This window comes from Bubalus bubalis, chromosome 16 (genome assembly GCF_019923935.1).
Source record: "Bubalus bubalis isolate 160015118507 breed Murrah chromosome 16, NDDB_SH_1, whole genome shotgun sequence".
NCBI classification, from domain to species: Eukaryota; Metazoa; Chordata; class Mammalia; order Artiodactyla; family Bovidae; genus Bubalus; species Bubalus bubalis.
Window position 1 is genome coordinate 11757028 of NC_059172.1, and position 22423 is coordinate 11779450.

The 22423-nt window shown below is 37.0% G+C and overlaps 1 long non-coding RNA gene across 2 annotated transcripts in view; it reads left to right on the forward strand.

The window, feature by feature from the left end:
- LOC123329712 overlaps nucleotides 1-22423 on the forward strand; it is a 439709-nt gene that overhangs the window by 153200 nt on the left and 264086 nt on the right. For both annotated transcript variants that reach the window (XR_006545245.2, XR_006545246.2), the window contains exon 3: nucleotides 6561-6695. This is a non-coding gene — a long non-coding RNA (uncharacterized LOC123329712). The remainder of the gene's footprint in view (nucleotides 1-6560; nucleotides 6696-22423) is intronic.

Here is a 22423-nt window from a genome sequence, read left to right on the forward strand (position 1 = left end):
TTAGTGGGGTTGAGAATATATATATTAACACAGAATAATGGCAATAATATAGATAATAATGCAGATAAAGGCAATAGCATTGTATGTCCAATGTACAGAAGAGGGGGGATTAGTAGGATCAGATATCAGGTTTCACAAATGTTTAATTGATGTTTAATCTCTCAAGACCTGGGTTTGATCCCTGGGTTGGGAAGATCCCCTGAAGAAGGAAAAGGCAACCCACTTCCGTACTCTTGCCTGGAGAATCCCGTGGATGGAGGAGCCTGGTAGGCTACAGTCCATGGGGTCACAGAGTTGGACATGACTGAGTGACTTCACTCAGTCTCTCAGAGAACTGTTTATAATACCATTCCCTCTGCTTAAATAATGCATTAGGGCAATCAGTCACTACTTTTCTTTCTTTGATCCCTAAGTCTTTCGCTGTGAGGCTAGAGGGCTGTGTCTTAGGGCTTAGGTCTAGAGAGATCATCCTTATGGAGGAAGCAGGACTTGGCTGTGCTTTCTCTATCATGCTCTTTATTTTTCTTTCCTATTGGGTGCTAGCCATGTATATAGAATAACTTCTCTCCCATATAGAGAGGACTTTTACTGAGTGTTGCTGCATGTAGATCTCTGAATGGCCAGGACATGTGAAATAGAGTTCCCTTCAGGGTCATTTGCCACTTCACAGGTTGTTTGTCAGAATTTGCAAGTACATCAGTCCTTGCAAAGAGTGCTGTGTTCTGATTTTTAATTCCCTTTTTTTGTAATTAGGATACATTTTTTATTAAGAGCTGCTAGAAACCAACATTTTTGCACCCATAAATTTAGCATCGTGTGACACAGTTAAGAGTTACAATGGTAGGAATAAAGGGGACTGTGCAAACAAAACAAAGACATAAAATGTAATGAGGGAAAAGCAGCCAGCTTGCTACAACTGTAAAGAAGAAAAAACTTCAGGGAGGTCTGATTTATAGGGAATGATTGTTATTGGCTGATTTGAAAAACTGGGGCAGAGATAGAGACCTGCTGAAGTGGCTGTTTTTGCAAACTGATTTTAAGAATCCTTCTCTTCTATGCCATTATAATATAATAATTCTTGGTGAATGTGTCTCCTATCACTTAAGGTTTTGCAAGGACTTGAAAAATACTACTTGAATAGAATTGTGATGCCTGAGAAGCACATTCAGACCACTGATTCCAAATGTAAGAGCAAAGACCAGGAGCAGGTCAGGGATTTGTGAAAAGTTGCCTAAGGAAAGAGAGAATAGAAATGGCAACCCGCTCCAGTATCCTTGCCTGGAGATTTCCATGGAGGCTGGCAGGCTACAGTCCATGGGGTTGCAAAGAGTCGGACACAACTGAGCAATACTTACTCCAACTTTTGATTTCCCAAATTCAGAAACAATTGTTCCTCCATTAAAAATTTAAATTCTGATTAGGGAAGCAATCTTCATTATGACTTTAATTCATTAAATTCTTTATTCCATTATTCCCTGTTCATCAGATATTTATTGAGCACCAACTATGTGCTGGGTATAAGTTCATGTGCTAAGAATACAGGATGAATAAATAAGACATGCTCTCTTCTTTCAAGGAGTTCGTATATTTAAAGGGATGAATTTAAATGAATGTGGTATCAAATTTCACAACATTTTGTGCTAGTGTCCATTATTTAGTTTCATAGTTTATTCAAGATTCCACATTGTATTTTTTTTGCATTGAACGGCTTCAGCTGCATGCAATAAATTCTGATAAATTCTCTTTTCATTTTTATGCTGTTAAAAAATATTTTCTAATTTTCCTTGCTATGGCTTCTTAGATATACCCATCATTTAAAAGTGAAACATTGAATTTCCAAGTACATGTTTTTTTAAAGTATCTTTGATATTCATTTTGATATTAATTTCTCATTTAAATGCTTTCTTCTCTGTAATGCTGTGTGTGTGTGTGTTTTTTTTTTCAGTCTTTCAACTTTATTGAGGCTTTGAATGGCTAAGTCAAAGAACTCTCTTGGTAAATGTCACACTGTACTTGAAAATATGTGGATTATTTTCAAATATCTTTTGATATTGATTTCTAACATAATTCCACAGTGATAAGAGAACAGACTCTGTATGATTTCCATACCTTTAGACCATGAAATTTTTGCACCTTATTTTATGTCGCTAGATATGTTGCAGTGTCTCTTGATGTATAGTCTATGGGAACTTGAATAGAATGTGTATCCTGCTGTTGTGTGAAAATGGAACAAATCTTAATTTTGTTGAATTGCCTTATAGTGCTTTTCAGGTTTACTGTATTCCTCTATTTTTCTGTTTATTCATTCTATTAATTTTTGAGAGTTTGCTATTGGAACTTCAACTAAAAATTTTAATTTATCTACTTAAAAATATAATTATAATATATAGTGGAACTGTATGTAACTTTGTTCTGCATTTTCTCCTGTAAATGTGTTATCATAGTTTCATAATTTAAAAAATAAAAAAAGAAAGAAGAAATAAATGAACATGGTAAGCTAAGATGTGCAGTTCCCCAACTAATAAAATACTTAGACTCAGAAACCCAGATGTTATCTTTCTGTTGTTGATAGTGCTTTCCGCCACTAAATTGTAGGCTGATTTGCCTGGTTATCCATACATTTCTTTTCCTGAATTGAATTTGTGTGACACCAGGTTTTATTACCATCTCCAAACTTAATTTTTGTGACTCTCCAAACTGCTATTTCTTTTTAAAAAATCTTTGTTGGAGTATAGTTCATTTACAATGTTGTGTCAGGTTCAGGTGAATAGCAAAGTAATTCACTTATACATGTACATATATTCATACTTTCTCAGATAGGTTATCACAGAAGATTAAGTAGAGTTCCCTGGGCTATACAGTAGGTCCTTGTTGGTCATCCATCTTATACCTAGTAGTGTGTGCATTTTAATCCCAAATTCCTGATTTATGCTTTCTCCCCATGTTTCCCCTGTGGTAACCATAAATTTGTTTCCATATCTATATGTCTGTTTCTGTTGTGTAAGTAAGTTCATTTGTATCATTTTTTTAAATTCGATTTCACATAGGAGTGATATGATATGATATTTGTTTTACTTTATCTGACTTACTTCAGTTAATATGATAAGCTCTAGGTCTATCCATGTCATTGCAAATAGCATTTTCATTCTTTTTTATGGCTGAGTAATATCCCATTGTGTATACACACACACACCCCATATCTTCTTTATCCATTCATCTGTTGATGGGCACTTCTTGGGTTGCTTCTTTGTCTTGGCTATCGTAGATAGTGCTGCTGTGAACTTTGGGGTGCAAGTACCTTCTGGAATTAGAGTTTTCTCTGGATATATGCCCAGGAGTGGAATCACTGGATCATATGGTAACTCTATTTTAGTTTTCTAAAGAACTCTTATACTGTTTTTATAAAACAGTATATATATAGTGGCTGCACCAGTTTACATTCCCACCAACAGTGTAGGAGCATTTTGTTTTCTCCATAATTTTTTCAGCATTTATTATTTGTAGACTTTTTAATGATGGCCATTTTGACTGGGGTGAGGTGGTACCTTATTGTAATTTTAAGTTGCATTTCTCTTATAATTAGTGATGTTGAGCATCTTTTCATGTGCCTTTTGGCCTTCTTTGGAGAAATGTTTATTTAGGTCTTCTGCCTATTTTTTGATTGTGTTGTTTGTTTTTCTGACATTGATTGTCCTCCCAGTCTGTAGGTTGCCTTTTCATTTTGTTTATGATTTCCTTTGCTGTGTTAGCTAGGTCCCATTTATTTATTTTTGTTTCAATTGCTCTAGGAGTCAGAGCCAAAAAGTATTTCTGCAATTCATGTCAAATAGTGGATTGCTTATGTTTTGCTCTAGGAGTTTTATAGTATCTTTTGTAGTATCTATAGTTTTATACTACCTTTTGTGCAAAAGCTTGTATATTTGATAAGGTCTCATTTGTTTATTTTTGCTTTTTATTTCTATTGCCTTGGGAGATCAATCTAAGAAAATATTGCTACAATTTATGTCAGAATGTTTTGCTTATGTTCTCTTCTAGGAGTTTTATGGTATCAGATCTTACATTTCAGTCTTTAAGCCATTTTGAGTTTATTTTTGTCTATGGTGTGAGGGAGTGTTCTAACTTCAGTGATCTACATGAGGCTGTCCAGCTTTTCCAGCAACACTTAGTGAAGAGACTGTGGTTTGTACATTCTTGCCTCCTTTGTTGACCATTGATTGATCTCAGGTGTGTGGGTTTATTTCCAAGCTCTTTGTTTTGTTCCATTGATCTGTGTGTTTGTTTTTGTGCCAGTACCGGAATGTTTTGATTACTGTAGCTTTGTAGTACTTTTGTTGTTCCATATAAATTTTAGGATTATTTGTTCTAATTCTGTGAAAAATGTCATGGGAAATTTGATAGGGATTTCATTGAATCTGTCGATGGCTTTGGGTGGTATGGCTATTTATTTTAATTGACAGTTTTAGGCCTTTTATGTTAAGTATTTTATTTGAATAATCTATTCAAATATTTTATGAATATTTAAGTTAATTCATACTTGTTATTTTGTGTTTTCTATTTTTTGCTTGCAACATGTTTTTGAACAAACATTTACATGAAAGGCCAACTGCATCTACATGTTGTTTTTGCTTAAGAATTCTTATATAGATATTTTAAGAAAAAAGTTGTATTGAGCTATAAATGGCATATAATAGACTGAACATTTAAATTTTATAAATTATGATATATATGTACACCCATGGAACCATTACCACATTCAAGAAAATATTTGTCACACCAAAAAATACCTTATGACATTTGTAGTAAAGCCCTCTCTTCTACCTCTCTCTTTGGATACAGAGATTTTCCTGGACTGCACTTCTGAAGTCTTGCTAGTGGTTCCCAAATGCTAATCTGTGGGCCATTACTGACAGGACTGTATCAGAATTCTCTGAGAGAATTCATTTAAAAGGCCAACAATTTGAGAATACTTCTCTAGAATTTCAGATAAATTTTGCCTGGGGCTCAGGCTTGTGTTTCAAAGGGGCTCTTCAGGATTTTCTTATATGAAGTTGGGTTGAGAAACATTGCTTTAAATGGTAGGTATCCCATTTAGGTTTGAAGGAGTTTTGGGTTTCAACACAATAGCAACAGCTAGTTATAATATTGAGCATATTATCATACCAGATCTTTTAAGTGTCTCTGTGTGGAGCATATATGTCACTTTTTCTGAGGGTTACTTTAAGTTTTGAGTTAAATACAGTTATCACTCTTATATGGGGAAACTGAGTCTTGCTCAAAATCACATGACTAGAAACCTAAGCCTATGCATACAAGCACACAATGTAAAAACTGTACTAAGAGGCAGGTGCTGGTTCCAGCCCTATCTCTTGCAGGGTAACCCTGGATCAGACATTCAAATATGCAGGAGATTCTTTTTTTTTTTTTTCTTTCCATTTGTAAAATGAGAGGGTTAGATTAGGTAATTTTCTAGCTCTTTTTAGCTCAAAAATTATGCTTTTTTATGAAAATGCAATTATCTTTAAAGATGCATAACAATGAACTAATCTCTAACATATGAAACATTTATACACAATTTGCAGCAATATTAATGGACACATAAAAACGCATAGAATTTGGCAGCTTTTCACACTAAGCTTCCATTTTATCAACACTTAATATGTACATCTTCTGCTTTAAATTTTGAACTGTGGTTCTTTCTTCTGCTGCCGTGTAGGTATCTAGCCATTGGGTTTATCTACAGCTCTGCTTTTCCTGGTATAAAAGTACCTTTTGGCTTTTCTTTTGCCATTTTAAAGTGTCCTAATGAAGAGCCCTTCCCCAGATTATTGTCATTTTAAAACATTTGAATCTCAGGAGAGGTCCTATTTAGTTTTGTCCTTTAGTGCAGTCACTCTATTCTGTGGGTTAGAAATAGAATGGAATGATTATGTACTTTTGCATTATAATTCCTAGCATGGCTATTACATTTTAATCAGCAGAATCTTTTTTTTTTTTTTTCTAATACCTGACCTTCTGATTCTGCCAAGCTTTCTATCCATGGACAATAGGACTTGACAAAATAAAAGTACTTACTAACACTTTTTAAATTAAACTCTGCTGTTTCTATTGAAATTTGGTGCTAAATTTTAAAGGTGGCTGTCCTTTTCCTGTGATTTAGATTTTAAAGCATTTTGTGGCGGATTCATTTTGATATTTGGCAAAACTAATACAATTATGTAAAGTTTAAAAATAAAATAAAATTAAAAAAAATGAAAAAAAAAATTATAGCATTTATTCAAGAAAACATAGTAGATTATAGGCTTTACTCACCTAATTTCATGTTAAGTCTTGTAATATTAAATAGAACATATTATAATGTAGTGTAGGTGAACATTCTGAAATCATATATGCACTTATAGCTTATATATATTCTGTATATATACATTAAAATTATATATAGTTTACCATTAATATTTACTACTAATGATTTTTATTTTCTGATGAACTCATTGCACAAATTGTTCTGGTATGTTTTCATGACAAAAGAAATATTTATTGCTGCTTTCTTTTCTCTGTTCCAGGAGACATGCCTTCTCTCCATTTCCAGGCTCTGTGAAATATGTTGCAAGGCCTATCTGTCTGCAACAGGACACTCTGAGCATTGCTTGCCATTCAGTGCCCATGAAAAGAAGGTACAAAGACTGAGGAGAGTCAAGGTAACATTTGAAATTTTATTATGGCCTTTAATTTTCTTAAAAATCAAGCAAACCTCAGTGTGCTGCTGCTGCTGCTGCTGTTGCTAAGTCGCATCAGTTGTGTCCGACTCTGTGCAACCCCATAGACGGAAGCCCACCAGGCTCCTCTGTCCCTGGGATTCTCCAGGCAAGAACACTGGAGTGGGTTGCCATTTCCTTCTCCAATGCATGAAAGTGAAAAGTGAAAGTGAAGTCGCTCAGTCGTGTGCAACTCTTAGCGGCTGTATGTACATTAAATCTTACTTGGTCAAATAATAAAATTCTAATTTCTTTGGTGATAGAAGTCTACCAATCATTCGTCTAAAATACTGCTCTACATCATTATGGGCTTTGGAGCTATATTTGAAATTATCGGTAATTCAAAGGAGCATTGGGACCACTCAAGTTTACATAGACATATCACCAGAGAAGTTTCATGAAAATGAATTTCTCCTCCAACCCAGGAGGAGGAACCTTTCCATCTGTACCATTTGCAAACATTATGTAATATAATGTGATTTCCAGATCAATTTTATAGTGGACTGGAAGAGACAAAAATAAGATTGGAAAGAACATCTAATTTAAATTTCAGTGTTAGAGACTAGAAAATCCTTTGGAAAATCCATTGCAGTTTTGGGTTAAAAAATTGTGATCATTGGAAATGTAGCAATATAGTAGAACATAAATTTGTAAATACCTTTAAAGAGCACAAATGCAATGGTGTTGCTTTTTAGAAATCACCTAGTATTTTGTAGGGAAGACCTTATGGAAGCAATGGCACTTGGAGTAGACCTCAAATAGTATTGATGGTGACTCTTGATGATTACCTAGCCCCAGTTTTCTGCCAACGGTTCATAGTCCTTACCTAAATTTGTTCTTCAAATCCTGTGAAGTAGTTTCTCGTATCACCTCAGTTTAATAAGTGAAGAAAACAGACATTAAAAAGATACATCATATACCTAATTGATTATGGAGCTAGTATTTACACTGAGGCATGTTTGGCTTTACCTCTGTGTTTAAATTCACTATGTTATCTAAGGTTGTAAGAAAAGAGTATTAGAGATGGTGGGAGCAACGTGAGCAAAGACGCAGAGACTGGAAAGCCCAGGAAACAGTCAACAGACAGCAGGTGATTTTGTTGGAACTACTGATGTGTGTGGAATGAGAAACTTGGGAACACCATTTGGGGCCAGATGGTGAAAAGCCCTAAGCTCAAGGATGTTGACTTTTGTGTTGGGTAATAGGAAGACTTACTGGTGATTAGGGCTGAAGAAGACCTGGGAAAAGTATATAGATTCTGGAGAGTGAGAGAATAGTTGCAAGGTTGGACTCTAATCCCAGAAAGCTCCAATGAGGATCTGAGCTGTCGAGGTGAGTAGAAGAGACCAGAAGATGGGAAGAAGTGCCTAGGGTCAACGATGAGGCCATGTGAACCAGCGAGTGGACACAGCTTCCTCAGGAACAGAAGCCTGTTGAGGATAGAATATCGTGATTTTGGACACACTGGGATGCCCACGTGAACATTTCCAGGAGGCACTGGAAGATTTTGCTTGTAGACCTATGTGTTTAGAAGCAACAGGATGCTGTACCAAGTTTTATGAGTAAATTAAGATGGGGCAGAAATAAATTTTTTTTTGAGGAAAGACGCTGTTCTAGGTATTTTACTATAATAATCTTAAGACATTAGTGATATTAACTCCATTTGATTGGTAAAGCAGTGGCTTACATGACATTATGATCTTTCTGAAGTCAAAGTAGTAGAACCAAGATTCAAACTTAAGTCTGCTTCACTGAGGAGCTTGTAATCATTATTTATTTATTTAATTTGTATGCATGTTATTCACTCAGTCGTGTCTGACTCTTTGTGACCCCATGGACTGTAGACCGCCAGGCTCCTCTGCCCATGGGATTCTCCACCAGGAATACTGGAGTGGGTTGCCATGCCCCACTCTAGGGGATCTTCTGGGATCCCACCTAGAGTGGGATCGAACCAGGGATCGAACCTGGGTCTCCTGCATTGCATGCAGATTCTTTACTCTCTGAGCCACCAGGGGAGCCCAGTTTTTTTTGTACAAAGCATTGTTCAATTGCCAAGAAAAATTATTATGTGAAAAATCAGCCATCCAATATGATGATATTTATATATTTTTTAAAAGAAAAGCCATTAAATAAGGCTGCATATTTTCTATGACTGTGTGTAAAAGATCTGAAAAATGTACACAGTCAATGGGTAGCAGTGGTTACATCTGAGGTCTGAGGAGGAAATTAAGATAGGCAGAGAGTTTAAAGAAAAACTATATCTAATGTTTTATTTATTTATATGGAGAATACATTCACATATTATTTGTATAATTAAAATTTAATATTAAAATGAATATTTCTGCTCAAAAATGGCTTCCCATTCAGACATGATTGTATTATAATGGGGTCTGAATTAAGTAAATGAGGTAATAGGATGAGTTTATAGAAATTATTTAGAACAACATTTGGGTGAAGTGATTGACATAGTTCTTTCCCATGACTGGTTGCTGGTCTCTTCTGAAGTCAGGCAGGTTTCCATTAACAACTTCATGAGCCAGTTGGGCAGTCCTCACCTTTCTGAGGAATGTGTCAAATTATAGGTAGTAGCCGGAGGATGAAGTTCCCAAGCAGAAGTTTGAATATAATCTGTTCGTTCTTATAGTTCAGGGCAACTGAATTCTTTCGTAAGTGGGTTCAGGCATGAATTTGGGGCTCTCTTCTGTTGAGTGTCCTCCCTGGGGAACCTTTAACCACCTTCAGCCCTATTCATCTCCACTGTGATCACAGCTCCAGTCATAATTAGGTTCTGCCAGGTATTCTTGGGCTTCCCTGGTAGCTCAGCTGGTTAAGAATCTGCCTGCAATGCAGGAGACCTGGGTTCGATTGCTGACTTGGGAAGATTGGCTGGAGGAGGGCATGGCAACCCACTCCAGTATTCTTGCCTGGAGAATCCCCCTGGACCAAGGAGCCTAGCGGGCTGCAGTCCATGCGGTTGCAGAGAATAAGACATGACTGAGCAACTAAGCACAGCATAGATCCTTTGGGTTTTCAAAGGTACTGTTTTCTTTACAGTGTTTTCTTTTAGCTACTTAATGTTTCTCATCCTTCAAGTCTCTGCTTCAGTTCCACATCCTCCAAAAAGTCATCTGTATCTGACCTTCCAAACCAGATTGAATGTTCGCTCATGTATCCCCAGGATCCTCTACTTCCCACGCCGTTTTACCCTCCTGTCACTCATCCAAGGTAATTCTCCACCCTGGCTGGACATCAAAATCATAATGCAGCTTTAAAAATATAAATGTCTGGGTTCCACTGCAGGTTTATTGCATCTGAATCTTTAGTATTGTGTCTGGATATTTACTTTTGTATATAGTGCTTATTGTATAATTGCAACTAATATTTCTTGATATTGATAAGTTCATTAAGAAGAGAGGCTCTGGTTACTGGTAACTGTTTTACTAATATTGAAGACCTTCATCAGTAGCTGTGGCCTTACTGATATCACCAGGATAATGTCATAAAGACAGAGGTCAATTTGTCTTGCTTAATTTAAAGAAAAAATTTTTGACATCATAAATCATGTTTTCTGGGTCCCAGAAGTAGACAATTGGGCATCTCAAATGAAGACTAAATAAGTAAGTAAATATTCAATGGCTTATGCAAAACAGTCTTTCATTTCATTATCTTTCAGTATCTGGTAGTAGCAGTGGGATGGAGCATTACCTGGACAGGATGTGAAGTACTCAGTTTTGTTTTCTGGAGTCTTATTCTTGATCTCATTGGCTCTAACTGTGCAGCATCTGCCAATCGATATTTGACTAAGTACTCTTAGAGTCAGGGACTCATGATACCTTGGTGCCCAGGATACTGCTCAAAATCTTATGTGTTCTTCCAGCCCTCAACAAGGAGAAGCAGAAAAGTATAGTGTTTAAGAGCCCTGATTCTGGAGCCTGATTCTGGGTTTGGAGGCCAGTTTTGCCATTTTAACAAGCTGTATGCTTCTCTATGCGTGTGCTCTCATCTTTAAAATGTGGAAAAACATAATATGGAATCTACTTTGTAAAGTGTTAGTAGAATTAAGTGAGTTAATACACAAGAAGAATTTTAGAAGTTTATCTAGGTAGGTAGGTAGGTTTAGTCACTCAGTCGTGTCCAACACTTGTGACCCAGTGGACTGTAGCCCACCAAGGTCCTCTGTTCATGGGATTCTCCAGGCAAGAATACTGGAGTCGGTTGCCATTTCCTTTTCTAGGGGATCTTCCTGACTCAGGGATCAAACCCATGTCTTCTGCATTGTAGGCGGACTCTTCACCAATTGAGCCACCAGGGAAGCCCAGAAAATTATCTATTACATTGCAAATGCTTAAAAACATTGACTATTTTGCTCTTAAAGATTAGGCATTGACCCTGGTTACACAAATGTTACAGAATAGTATGGGGAAGATAAAGAATAAACTAACCACAGATAACATGAAATCACTGATGATAAAATGAAGTATAAAACGTCGTTACATGATGACTGAAGATTTTTAAAAATGCAATTTGCTGAAGAGGATATCAACAAGAACAGATTTACCATTTTTACTAGCCCCTTAAAAGGTCCTGGAAAGGTCTTAATATTTTTTTTATTAAAGCATTTACCTTAAATTATATAAACTTTAGGATTTGTAAAATCTGAATCTTCGAAATCAAAATGAAAAGCACTGTCCAGGAGGACAAAATAGAAGAATTTAGGCCAAACTCGTGAGGTAGATATATAAAGTATTCATTGACTGCTGACTTTTGCCTTGTGAGCTGGGCCTCAGATTAACATACCACAATTCCATTTTCACATGCCTTTGTTTGAAGCTCTCCTAACAACTTCCTAAAGGAATCAGTTTGCCCATGTATGGACAAGTTGATTTTTATTTTCCCCCTTAATTGCCTTAGTCTTAAAATTTAGGGAAGAATTAATTAACTATCCTGATGAGGGAAGAAAAGTTAATAGCAATTTTAATGATGGTAACCTTAGCAGGATTTGTAATAACCCTGAAAGGATGGTGAAGTCACTTCTTTCTCCACTTGACTCACTCACCTTCTGCAAATGGCTCTAAGTGCTGATTACAAAGTGATTAATTACCTCCTGGAAGGCTTGTCTCCAGCCCATCTTCTTATCCCCAAACCAACTACAGCCTGAAGAATATAGTGAGAATTTTAAATATAAAGAAGATAAAATGGCCTTTTCTACAACATAAAGTGCTTTTAAGAAAGAATTTGATGATGAACATCTGGATAGAGCTCTTACACCAGCAGAGGGAAAGGCAAATAAGTTATATTAATATTAGACTGGCCTTAAAAATGTCATCTAAAATGACAGAGAATGTGGTAGCCATGCCATGAATGAGATACTTGTATTACTACAAGGCAGTGGATTTTTGCCTGGAGCCACTCTCCAGTGCAGGAAGAATGAGCCAGATAGAACCTAGTGGTATCATTTAGCTTAGTACTCAGAGTTCAGGGTTTGAGGCTCACGAGGAAATTGAAATTTGTGGTATAAAAGGGAAACTGTGGAGAAGAGAGCCATATGGGGAAGAAAGGTCATAAATCTGTATAGGGACACACTTGACTGTTTGGCCAAATACTAATCTGTGCACAGATAGAGTGAGATTTCTTATGTCCCAGCAAAGAACAACTACTGGAGAAAGAACAGCTACTGGAGAGTTATGAACTGACTTAAGTTATTCAGTGCTGAAATTCAGGTTCTATCCAAAGTAGAAAGACCTTGTTGAACACTCTCAGCATTCAGTAGAGAACCTGGAAAAGCCATGCTCTGGAAGGAGGACTAGCTTAGACCTAGAACAAATGTTACTCTAGAACCACTTTGATATATCACAAAAGTAAGACTTAAAAGGATCAAGGAGGCTACAAGTTAATGCACTGCCTTATGGAATAAAACCCAACATTCTACCAAATGTACAAAAAAATATAGCATCCATTATTCCATAATACAACCAAAATATATGAGAGACGTGAAGAAGCAGAAACATGTTCCATAATCAGAGAAATAATCATCTATTAGAAATCTGTCTCCCAGTTATAAATATGAAAGAATTATCAGGTAAGAACTTTAAAACAGTTAATATGAATATGTTCAAGGATATAAAAGAAAAAATATATACACCTATAATTAGAAAAAAATGATTGCAATAGAGAAATAGAAGATATCAAAAGGATCTTGATGGGACATATAGATGAAAAGCTTAATATCTGAAATTAAAAAAGTTTTGATAGCCTGTTAACAATAGGCTATTCACTCCAGAACAAGATGTTAGTAAACTAGTAGAAAGGGGAAAAATACTGTGCAAACTGAAACCAAAAGAAGAAAAGCTGAAGATAAATGAACAGAGCTTTAGTGACTTGTCAGACTATACCTGACATATAAATGGTCCTAGGTATGTGTAGTAATTTGGAGTCCAAATAAGTGGGAAGGAGAGATTTGGGGCAGAAAAAAAAAAACAACTTTGAAAATATCAGGGTTGAAAAAATTCCAAATTTGGTTAAAAAAATAGTACTTATTTATGAATAGCACATAGAAGAAGAGGGATGAACTCAAAACCATATCCAAGCACACTATAATCAAATGGCTGAAAATAAATGGATAAAGAGAAAATATTAAAAGCAGCCAGACAAAAATGGCACGTTGCCTACAGGGAAATGGCAAGAATGATTCGATCTACTTATCAGAAAAAATGCAAGCTAGAAGACAATAAAATGACAGCCTGAAGTTCTGAAAGAAAAACATTACAACCTGGAATCCTATATAGAGTGAAAATATTCTTCAACTATGAAGGCTAATGAAAGCTAATAAAAGCCATTTTCAGAAAAACAAAAGTTAAAAGAATTTTCCCCAGCAGATCTGCACTACATGGAATGTTGAAGGAAGTTCTTCAGGTTGAAGGTCAGTTCAGTCCAGTCACTCAGTCGTGTCCGACTCTTTGCGACCCCATGAACCGTAGCACGCCAGGCCTCCCTGTCCATCACCAACTCCTGGAGTTTATCCAAAGTCATGTCCATTGAGTCGGTGATGCCATCCAGCCATCTCATCCTCTGTTGTCCCCTTCTCCTCCTGCCCTCAATCTTTCCCAGCATCAGGGTCATTTCCAATGAGTCAGCTCTTTGCATCAGGTGGCCAAAGTATTGGAGTTTCAGCTTCAACATCAGTCCTTCCAATGAACTCTTAGGACTGATCTCCTTTAGGATGGACTGGTTGAATCTGCTTGCAGTCCAAGGGACCTCTGCCATGTCGTGAGACTAAGCCCAGGTTGGCTTGCTAGAGGGAATTTATGGATAAAGCTAAGCCATCTGTGCTGAGGCAATGCTAGGGTAGCTAGTCCCTAAACTGACTAACAGGCTGACTACAGATGCATGACTGAACTCACCAAGATGAGCCAAGCATGGCCTAAAATAGTAGAACTATCTAAATGGCTGCTGCTGCTGCTAAGTCGCTTCAGTCGTGTCCGACTCTGTGTGACCCCATAGACGGCGGCCCGCCAGGCTCCCCCATCCCTGGGATTCTCCAGGCAAGAACACTGGAGTGGGTTGCTATTTCCTTCTCCAATGCAGGAAAGTGAAAAGTGAAAGTGAAGTCACTCAGTCGTGGCCGACTCTTCGCGACCCCCTGGACTGCAGCCTACCAGGCTCCTCCGTCCATGGGATTTTCCAGGCAAGAGTACTGGAGTGGGTTACCATTGCCTTCTCCAATATCCCAAAGAAGTAAATAATTATTTTAAATCATTAAGTTTTAAGGTGGTTTATTACTTAGCAGCAGCTAACTGATGTGGATTATCCATCCACATTTCAATAAATTAAAAGAATAATATATCTACCTGTATGTTTACTATTTCTGATGTTATTCATTAGTTTGTGCTATTCAGATTTCTATTTAGTATCATTTTCTTTCTGTCTAAAGGACTTCCTTTAACATTTCTTATGGTGATGATCTACTGATGGTGAATCATTTCAGCTTTTGTATATGCAAAATTTTTTTTCATTTTGCCTTAATTATTGGAAAATACCTGCATTCTTTTTCATTCAGTACTTTAAGGATGTTTCTCCACTGTCTTCTGGCTTGCATTGTTTTTGATAAGAAGTCTTCTGTCATTCTTATCTTTGTTTCTCTTTTATTGTTTTTTGTTTTCCTAATTTCTTTTAAGATTTTCTCTTTAACTGGTTTTGAGCAATTTAATTATGGTAGGCCTTGGTGTGGAGAAGGCAATGGCATCCCATTCCAGTACTCTTGCCTGGAAAATCCCATGGACGGAGGAGCCTGGTAGGCTGCAGTCCATGGGGTCGCTGAGGGTCGGACACGACTGAGTGACTTCACTTTCACTTTTCACTTTCATGCACTGGAGAAGGAAATGGTAACCCACTCCAGTGTTCTTGCCTGGAGAATCCCAGGGATGGGGGAGCCTGGTGGGCTGCCGTCTATGGGGTCACACAGAGTCGGACACGACTGAAACGACTTAGCAGCAGCAGCAGCAGCAGCAGGCCTTGGTATTATTTTCATATTTCTTGTGCTTGAGGTTCACTGAATTTCTTGGTTATGTGAATTTATAATTTTTATTAAATTGTGGTAATCTTTGGCTATTATTTCAATTTTTTTTCTTTTCCTGTTTCTCTTTCCCCTGGATTTCAATTAAATGCATTCTAGTCTGATTTTATGTTTTTATATTTTCTCACAGCTCATCAATACACTGTTCATTAATTTTCAGTATTTTTCCTTCTGTGTTTTATTTTATATTGTTTCAATTGTTATGTCTTCAAGAGGACTAATCATTCTTCTACACTTTCTTAATCTATTAATTCTATCCATTGAGTTTGTTATTTGAGATATTGAATTTTTCATCTCTAAATGATTTATTTTTTATATGCTGTATCTTACCATGCTTATTTTACTCAATCTTCTAGAACATTTGAAAGTGAAAGTGAAGTCGGTCTAGAACATTTGAGGTAATAGTTGCTTTGTTGTCATTGTCTGCTAATTCAATCCTCTGTCATTTCTAGGTCTGTCTATATTGATTGATTTTTTTTTCATTATGATTTAATATTTTCCTGCTTTGTTGCATATCTTGTAATTTTTTAATGGATACCAGGCATTGCAAATTTTGCTTTATAAGGTGAAGAAGTTTAATGTTTTCTTAAATATTTTGGGAACTTTTTTATGGAATGCAGAAATTAAGTCACTTGGAAACAGTTTGATCCATTTGAACTGTTAGGCAGTTTCTCCTTGGCTAATTGGGTTTCCCTGGTAGCTCAGTGGTAAAGAATCTGTCTGCCAATGCAGGAGACATGGCTTTGATCCCTAGGTCAGGAAGATCCCCTGGAGAAGGAAATGGCAACCCACTCCAGTATTCTTGCCTAGTAAATCGCATGGACAGAGGAGCCTGGTGGGCTACAGTCCATGGGACTGCAATGAGTTGGACATGACTTAGTGACTAAGCAACAAGAACCATGGCTAATTTGGGCCTATCTTGAAGTAATACTCTTCTGAACACTCTACTTGATGCTCCATGTCTTAGGAAGTGAGAATACAAACTATTCTTATCCCTGTGTGAGCTCCAAAAACTATTACATCTGATCCTTCTGATGACTCTTTCCCATGCCTTGCATAGATTCTCACGTGCTTTTTCTAGTCATTTCTCAGAAGAAAACTCATTAGGTACTCTTTGCAGATCTCTGGAGTTTTCTTTGCGCAGCTTTATTTTTTTTTTTTTTCTGACTTTTGTCTTTTCAATTATAGCTACCAAAATATATATATATATATATATATATATTCTAACTACCATATACCTCTTGAATTCTGAACTGTCTTTTAAACTCAGGAGGTTTGCCAGACTTTGTTAATACCATTCAATCAACTGAGGCAATTATTGATGCTTTACATGAAATGTTTGTATGTTGAAACTGTAGTGCTTAATGTGGCAGTATTTGGAGATGGACTCTTTGCAAGGTATTTAGGTTTAGATGAAGTCAGGAGAGTAGAGCTCCCTTGATGGTTTTAGTGACTTATTGAGAAGAGGAAGAGACAGAGCTCTCTCTCCCTCTGTCTGCCATGTGGGACCGTAGCATGAAAGTGACTGTCTGCAAGCCAGGAAAGAGGGCTCTTATCAGAATTCAACCATGCTGGCACCCTGATCTGAGACTTCCAACCTCCAGAACTGTGAGAAATACATTTCTGTCCCTTAAATCACTCAATCTGTGGTATTTTGTTATAGCAGCTCAAGCTGACTAATACAGTTGGTCTTGCCTTATTTTTCCTTTTTTTTGGGGGGGGGGGACCAGTGGCCATCTTACCTATTGTCCAATGTGTAAAAAATATTTTTTTCTGTATTTTGTGTATTTTTAAAATTGTTTTAAGACAGGAAGATAAATATGTTCCCAGTTACTCCTTCATGGATGGATGTAGACATCTCTTTCAATTATATTTTGCTGAGCAAATGCAAATTCATTGTAATAAAAACTTGTTTTGAACTATGATATACCAAAATCTGATATTAATTATGAAGAAATCTAAGATATTATAAGCTTTCAGATCTGACATCTTTTTCTCTTCCTCAACTTGTATTGATTTGAATGGCATGAAGGTTTAAAAAAATTAATATCAGTTAATGGAATTAAATATTATTCTTGAATAAAATTCATTCTTCCTCCTATTTGGTATGCAAATTGGAGATTTTTGAAAATTCCTGAAACACCGAAGGGTCTTGTTATGACCTATGCAAAAATTAGAGAACAACAAAATATTGCTTAATTCCCATGGCATGAAAGATACCATGAAGTCAGTAAATTCCTTTAACATTTTGGTAAATAGATTCATTTGTTATTTTGTTGCTTATTGGATCCTAGAGATCAGAGTTTTACCAGAAAATAAGTCCTGGATAGGTGTAATTTTAATCATAAATAATACATCCCCAGGCCAAACAATAATGACTGTACCATTTCCTGCAATTTAAAATCATCACAGCACTGTTTATAATAGCCAGGACATGGAAGCAACCTAGATGTCCATCAGCAGATGAATGGATAAGAAAGCTGTGGTACATATACACAATGGAGTATTACTCAGCCATTAAAAAGAATACATTTGAATCAGTTCTAATGAGGTGGATGAAACTGGAGCCTATTATACAGAGTGAAGTAAGCCAGAAAGAAAAACACCAGTACAGTATACTAACGCATATATATGGAATTTAGAAAGATGGTAACAATAACCCTGTGTACTAGACAGCAAAAGAGTCACTGATGTATAGAACAGTCTTTTGGACTCTGTGGGAGAGGGAGAGGGTGGGGAGATTTGGGAGAATGGCATTGAAATATGTATAATAGCATATATGAAACGAGTTGCCAGTCCAGGTTCAATGCACGATACTGGATGCTTGGGGCTGGTGCACTGGGACGACCCAGAGGGATGGTATGGGGAGGGAGGAGGGAGGAGGGTTCAGGATGGGGAACACATGTATACCTGTGGCAGATTCATTTTGATATATGGCAAACCAATATAATATTGTAAAGTTAAATAAAATAAAATTAAAAAAATAAAAATAAAAAAATAAAATTATCCCTATCTCTTTTCTTTTCTGTGATAGTACAAAAGCAAGTATTGTGTTTTATCAAGTTTTCTTTAAGCAAAGGTTCAAGCATCAAAAATAAGGCCATCAGTACGATCCTTCCAGGACAGATTGGAGAAGACAGAAAAAAAAATGAGAAGGTTTTTCCTGAAATTGCATTTTCATTTTTCACCTGGAGAGAAAACATCTTTTAGACATTGCTTTAGATCTCTGAGAATGATTGTGTATTAAGTCTTCAATGTGTTTTTTAAAACTCCCCTGAAGGGGTTTGGGTGAGAGTAAGCAATCTGATAGAATTCTTATGCATTCACATCCCAGATTTTGCCTGACTTTAGAAGGCTGTCTTTCTGACACCTTTTACAACTCTTAAAACAACTTAACCATCTGAGAGATGATGAAAAGAAGCAACTGTGCAGACAGAGGCTTTGGGCTTCAGGCATTGGCTAGCTGCTTTTAGTGTTCTCTTTCAATTTTGCCACCTTTCAGGGTTTTGTTTGGTATTCGATACAGCTTTTCAGAGACTTAATAGCCTTTCAGTAACCAGTGTAAGAAAAGCAACTGTGGCCAGGATTGACTGTGTTTGTGCCGGCTGGACTCAAAGGCACATGAAACCTCCTGCCTCCTCACCTAGCACTTTAACCCTTTGTAGTAAAAATACCATGACCTCTTGTGACAAATCAAACCAACCTGTATAACCAGTTCTAGATAAAGGGGGACAGATGGATTTGTGGCCTGTTGTGACCATTGTCACATTTCATTTTGAACGTTGGTATTTGGAGAAAGTTGAGAGAATCCAGAGGAATTGGAAATCACAGTGTCGTAAATTCAAAAGGAGCTACCACTTTGATGTTTTAATTTCATCCCTCCCTGAGTTCCAGAGTTCTTGATCTAGACCTCATTTAGCCACATTAATACTTTTCCCTTTTCTCCAGTCCTCATGGATACAACAGCCTTGCTTTCTAACAGCTCTGCCAAGATTTTTTTTTCCCTCCAATCTCACTAAGAACACCAAATGATAAATTGAGAGAGGCTAGCTGATTTTTCTCTTCCTTTCTTTGGTAGGAAATGAAATGTCAGCTACCTAGGACAGATTTTGGTAATAGTTTTTCATATGCCTTTATCTATTTTACATATTGAGATTTGATGGCTTGTTCTGATGTACCTGATTTGACAAATGCATGTTGCTGTGATAAATGTTGAGCAATATGTGAGCATATGATTTATGTTGAGTAGCATTCCTTTGTCAGTGATAATTCCATATGGTACCCAGTGGCATCAAGTTCATATACAGTGGGTCCACAGTGTCTAATTTCTATCGAAAACCACAAGAATATCTTAAAATGAAGGAAAGCCTGCATTGACAGGGCAAAAGATATTGTGTGGAAAAAGGAGACAAATCTTTTAGTAATTATGCTGTAATTCACACTTCTTATGAGTACGTTCCTGAATTCAATAAGTACGGCAATGTATGGGTAATTGACTTCTTGAAGAGTGCAAATTAATAGCCATACAGGGTATGTGGAAAACATTAAAACTCAGCAACATGAAGGAGATTAAAATATAGCATTAAACCAAGCGAATAATCCTGTTTGAGAAAGTAATCATTGTAGAAGGCAGAAATGAACAATATGAATTTTCACAGGGGCCTCTTAATGTCCCCACTAAAAAAAGACCCTGTTGACCTTCTAGAAAAATTTTCCTGATGAATGATTAACCATTTGGCATCACAAACGTGAATACATGCTCAAGAATTTTTGTTGGGATCAAGAATGTACACACATTACTACTTAGGTAAATGAGAGCATTTAGTTTTCTTGATGATATAAAATGAAATAAATCTCTCCTATGGAGCCTATTTCACTGGGTAGCAGGGTGCTAGTGTTTATGTGTGTAGGGGTTTAGAGGGCTATATATTTATTAGAGAGCTTGGGAGAAAATCTGAAGTCTACCAGTTAGTGATAGTATTTCAATCTCTTCCAATTTAAATGTCCCTTTTGGATTTTTGTTATGACTATGCCAAAGCCTTTGACTGTGTGGATCACAATAAACTGGAAAATTTTGAAAGAGATGGGAATGCCAGACCACCTGACCTGCCTCTTGAGAAATTTGTATGCAGGTCAGGAAGCAACAGTTAGAACTGGACATGGAACAACAGACTGGTTCCAAATAGGAAAAGGAGTACGTCAAGACTGTATATTGTCACCCTGCTTATTTAACTTATATGCAGTGTACATCATGAGAAATGCTTGGCTGGAAGAAGCACAAGCTGGAATCAAGATTGCTGGGAGAAATATCAATAACTTCAGATATGCAGATGATACCACCCTTATGGTAGAAAACGAAAAGGAACTAAAAAGCCTCTTGATGAAGGTTAAAGAGGAGAGTGAAAAAGTTGGCTTAAAACTCAACATTCAGAAAACGAAGATCATGGCATCTGGTCCCATCACTTCATGGGAAATAGATGGGGAAACAGTGGAAACAGTGTCAGACTTTATTTTTCTGGGCTCCAAAATCACTGCAGATGGTGACTGCAGCCATGAAATTAAAAGACGCTTACTCCTTGGAAGGAAAGTTATGACCAACCTAGATAGCATATTCAAAAGCAGAGACATTACTTTGCCAACAAAGGTTTGTCTAGTCAAGGCTATGGTTTTTCCTGTGGTCATGTATGGATGTGAGAGTTGGACTGTGAAGAAAGCTGAGCGCCGAAGAATTGATGCTTTTGAACTGTGGTGCTGGAGAAGACTCTTGAGAGTCCCTTGGACTGCAAGGAGATCCAACCAGTCCATTCTGAAGGAGATCAGCCCTGGGATTTCTTTGGAAGGAATGATGCTAAAGCTGGAACTCCAGTACTTTGGCCACCTCATACGAAGAGTTGACTCATTGGAAAAGACTCTGATGCTGGGAGGGATTGGGGGCAGGAGGAGAAGGGGACGACAGAGGATGAGATGGCTGGATGGCATCACTGACTCGATGGACGTGAGTCTGAGTGAACTCCGGGAGTTGGTGATGGACAGGGAGGCCTTGCATGCTGTGATTCATGGGGTCTCAAAGAGTCGGACACGACTGAGCGACTGATCTGATCTGATGCATCTGAATGGGGCCTGTGGTTGCAACCATTTGCCTCCATTTACAGTGAGACTGCTCACTGTGGACTTTGTGCACCTCTTCTGCTTCTCTGTGTTTCCTCAGTGGGACTTAAGACCCTTTCGGGATCATCCTCATTTTATACAGGGGCTGAGAAATCCAAGGGTGCTACTTCAAACTCATATGCTCAGCATACTGTCTCAGTCTCTAGTGAACTATGTTTTGCAGCGTATTGAACATAATTGGAGTTTCTAGAGTCTTACAACCTCCTCTGAGCAGAACTGGTGAATCCTGCCTTCTCCCAGGGCTGAGGATCTCCCACAACTGTTGTGGCACTTCCATCCCTTTCTCCCTATACTACTACAACTACTACTACTACTAAGTACTAAGTACTATACTACTACTACTACAACTACTACTACTAAGTACTAAGTACTATACTACTACTACTACAACTACTACTACTACTAAGTACTAAGTACTATACTACTACTACTACAACTACTACTACTACTAAGTACTAAGTACTATACTACTACTACTACAACTACTACTACTAAGTACTAAGTACTATACTACTACTACTACAACTACTACTACTAAGTACTAAGTACTATACTACTACTACTACTACTACAACTACTACTACTACTAAGTACTAAGTACTATACTACTACTACTACTACTACAACTACTACTACTACTAAGTACTAAGTACTATACTACTACTACTACAACTACTACTACTAAGTACTAAGTACTATACTACTACTACTACAACTACTACTACTAAGTACTAAGTACTATACGACTACTACTACTACTACAACTACTACTACTACTAAGTACTAAGTACTATACTACTACTACTACTACAACTACTACTACTACTAGGTACTAAGTACTATACTACTACTACTACAACTACTACTACTAAGTACTAAGTACTATACTACTACTACAACTACTACTACTACTACTAAGTACTAAGTACTA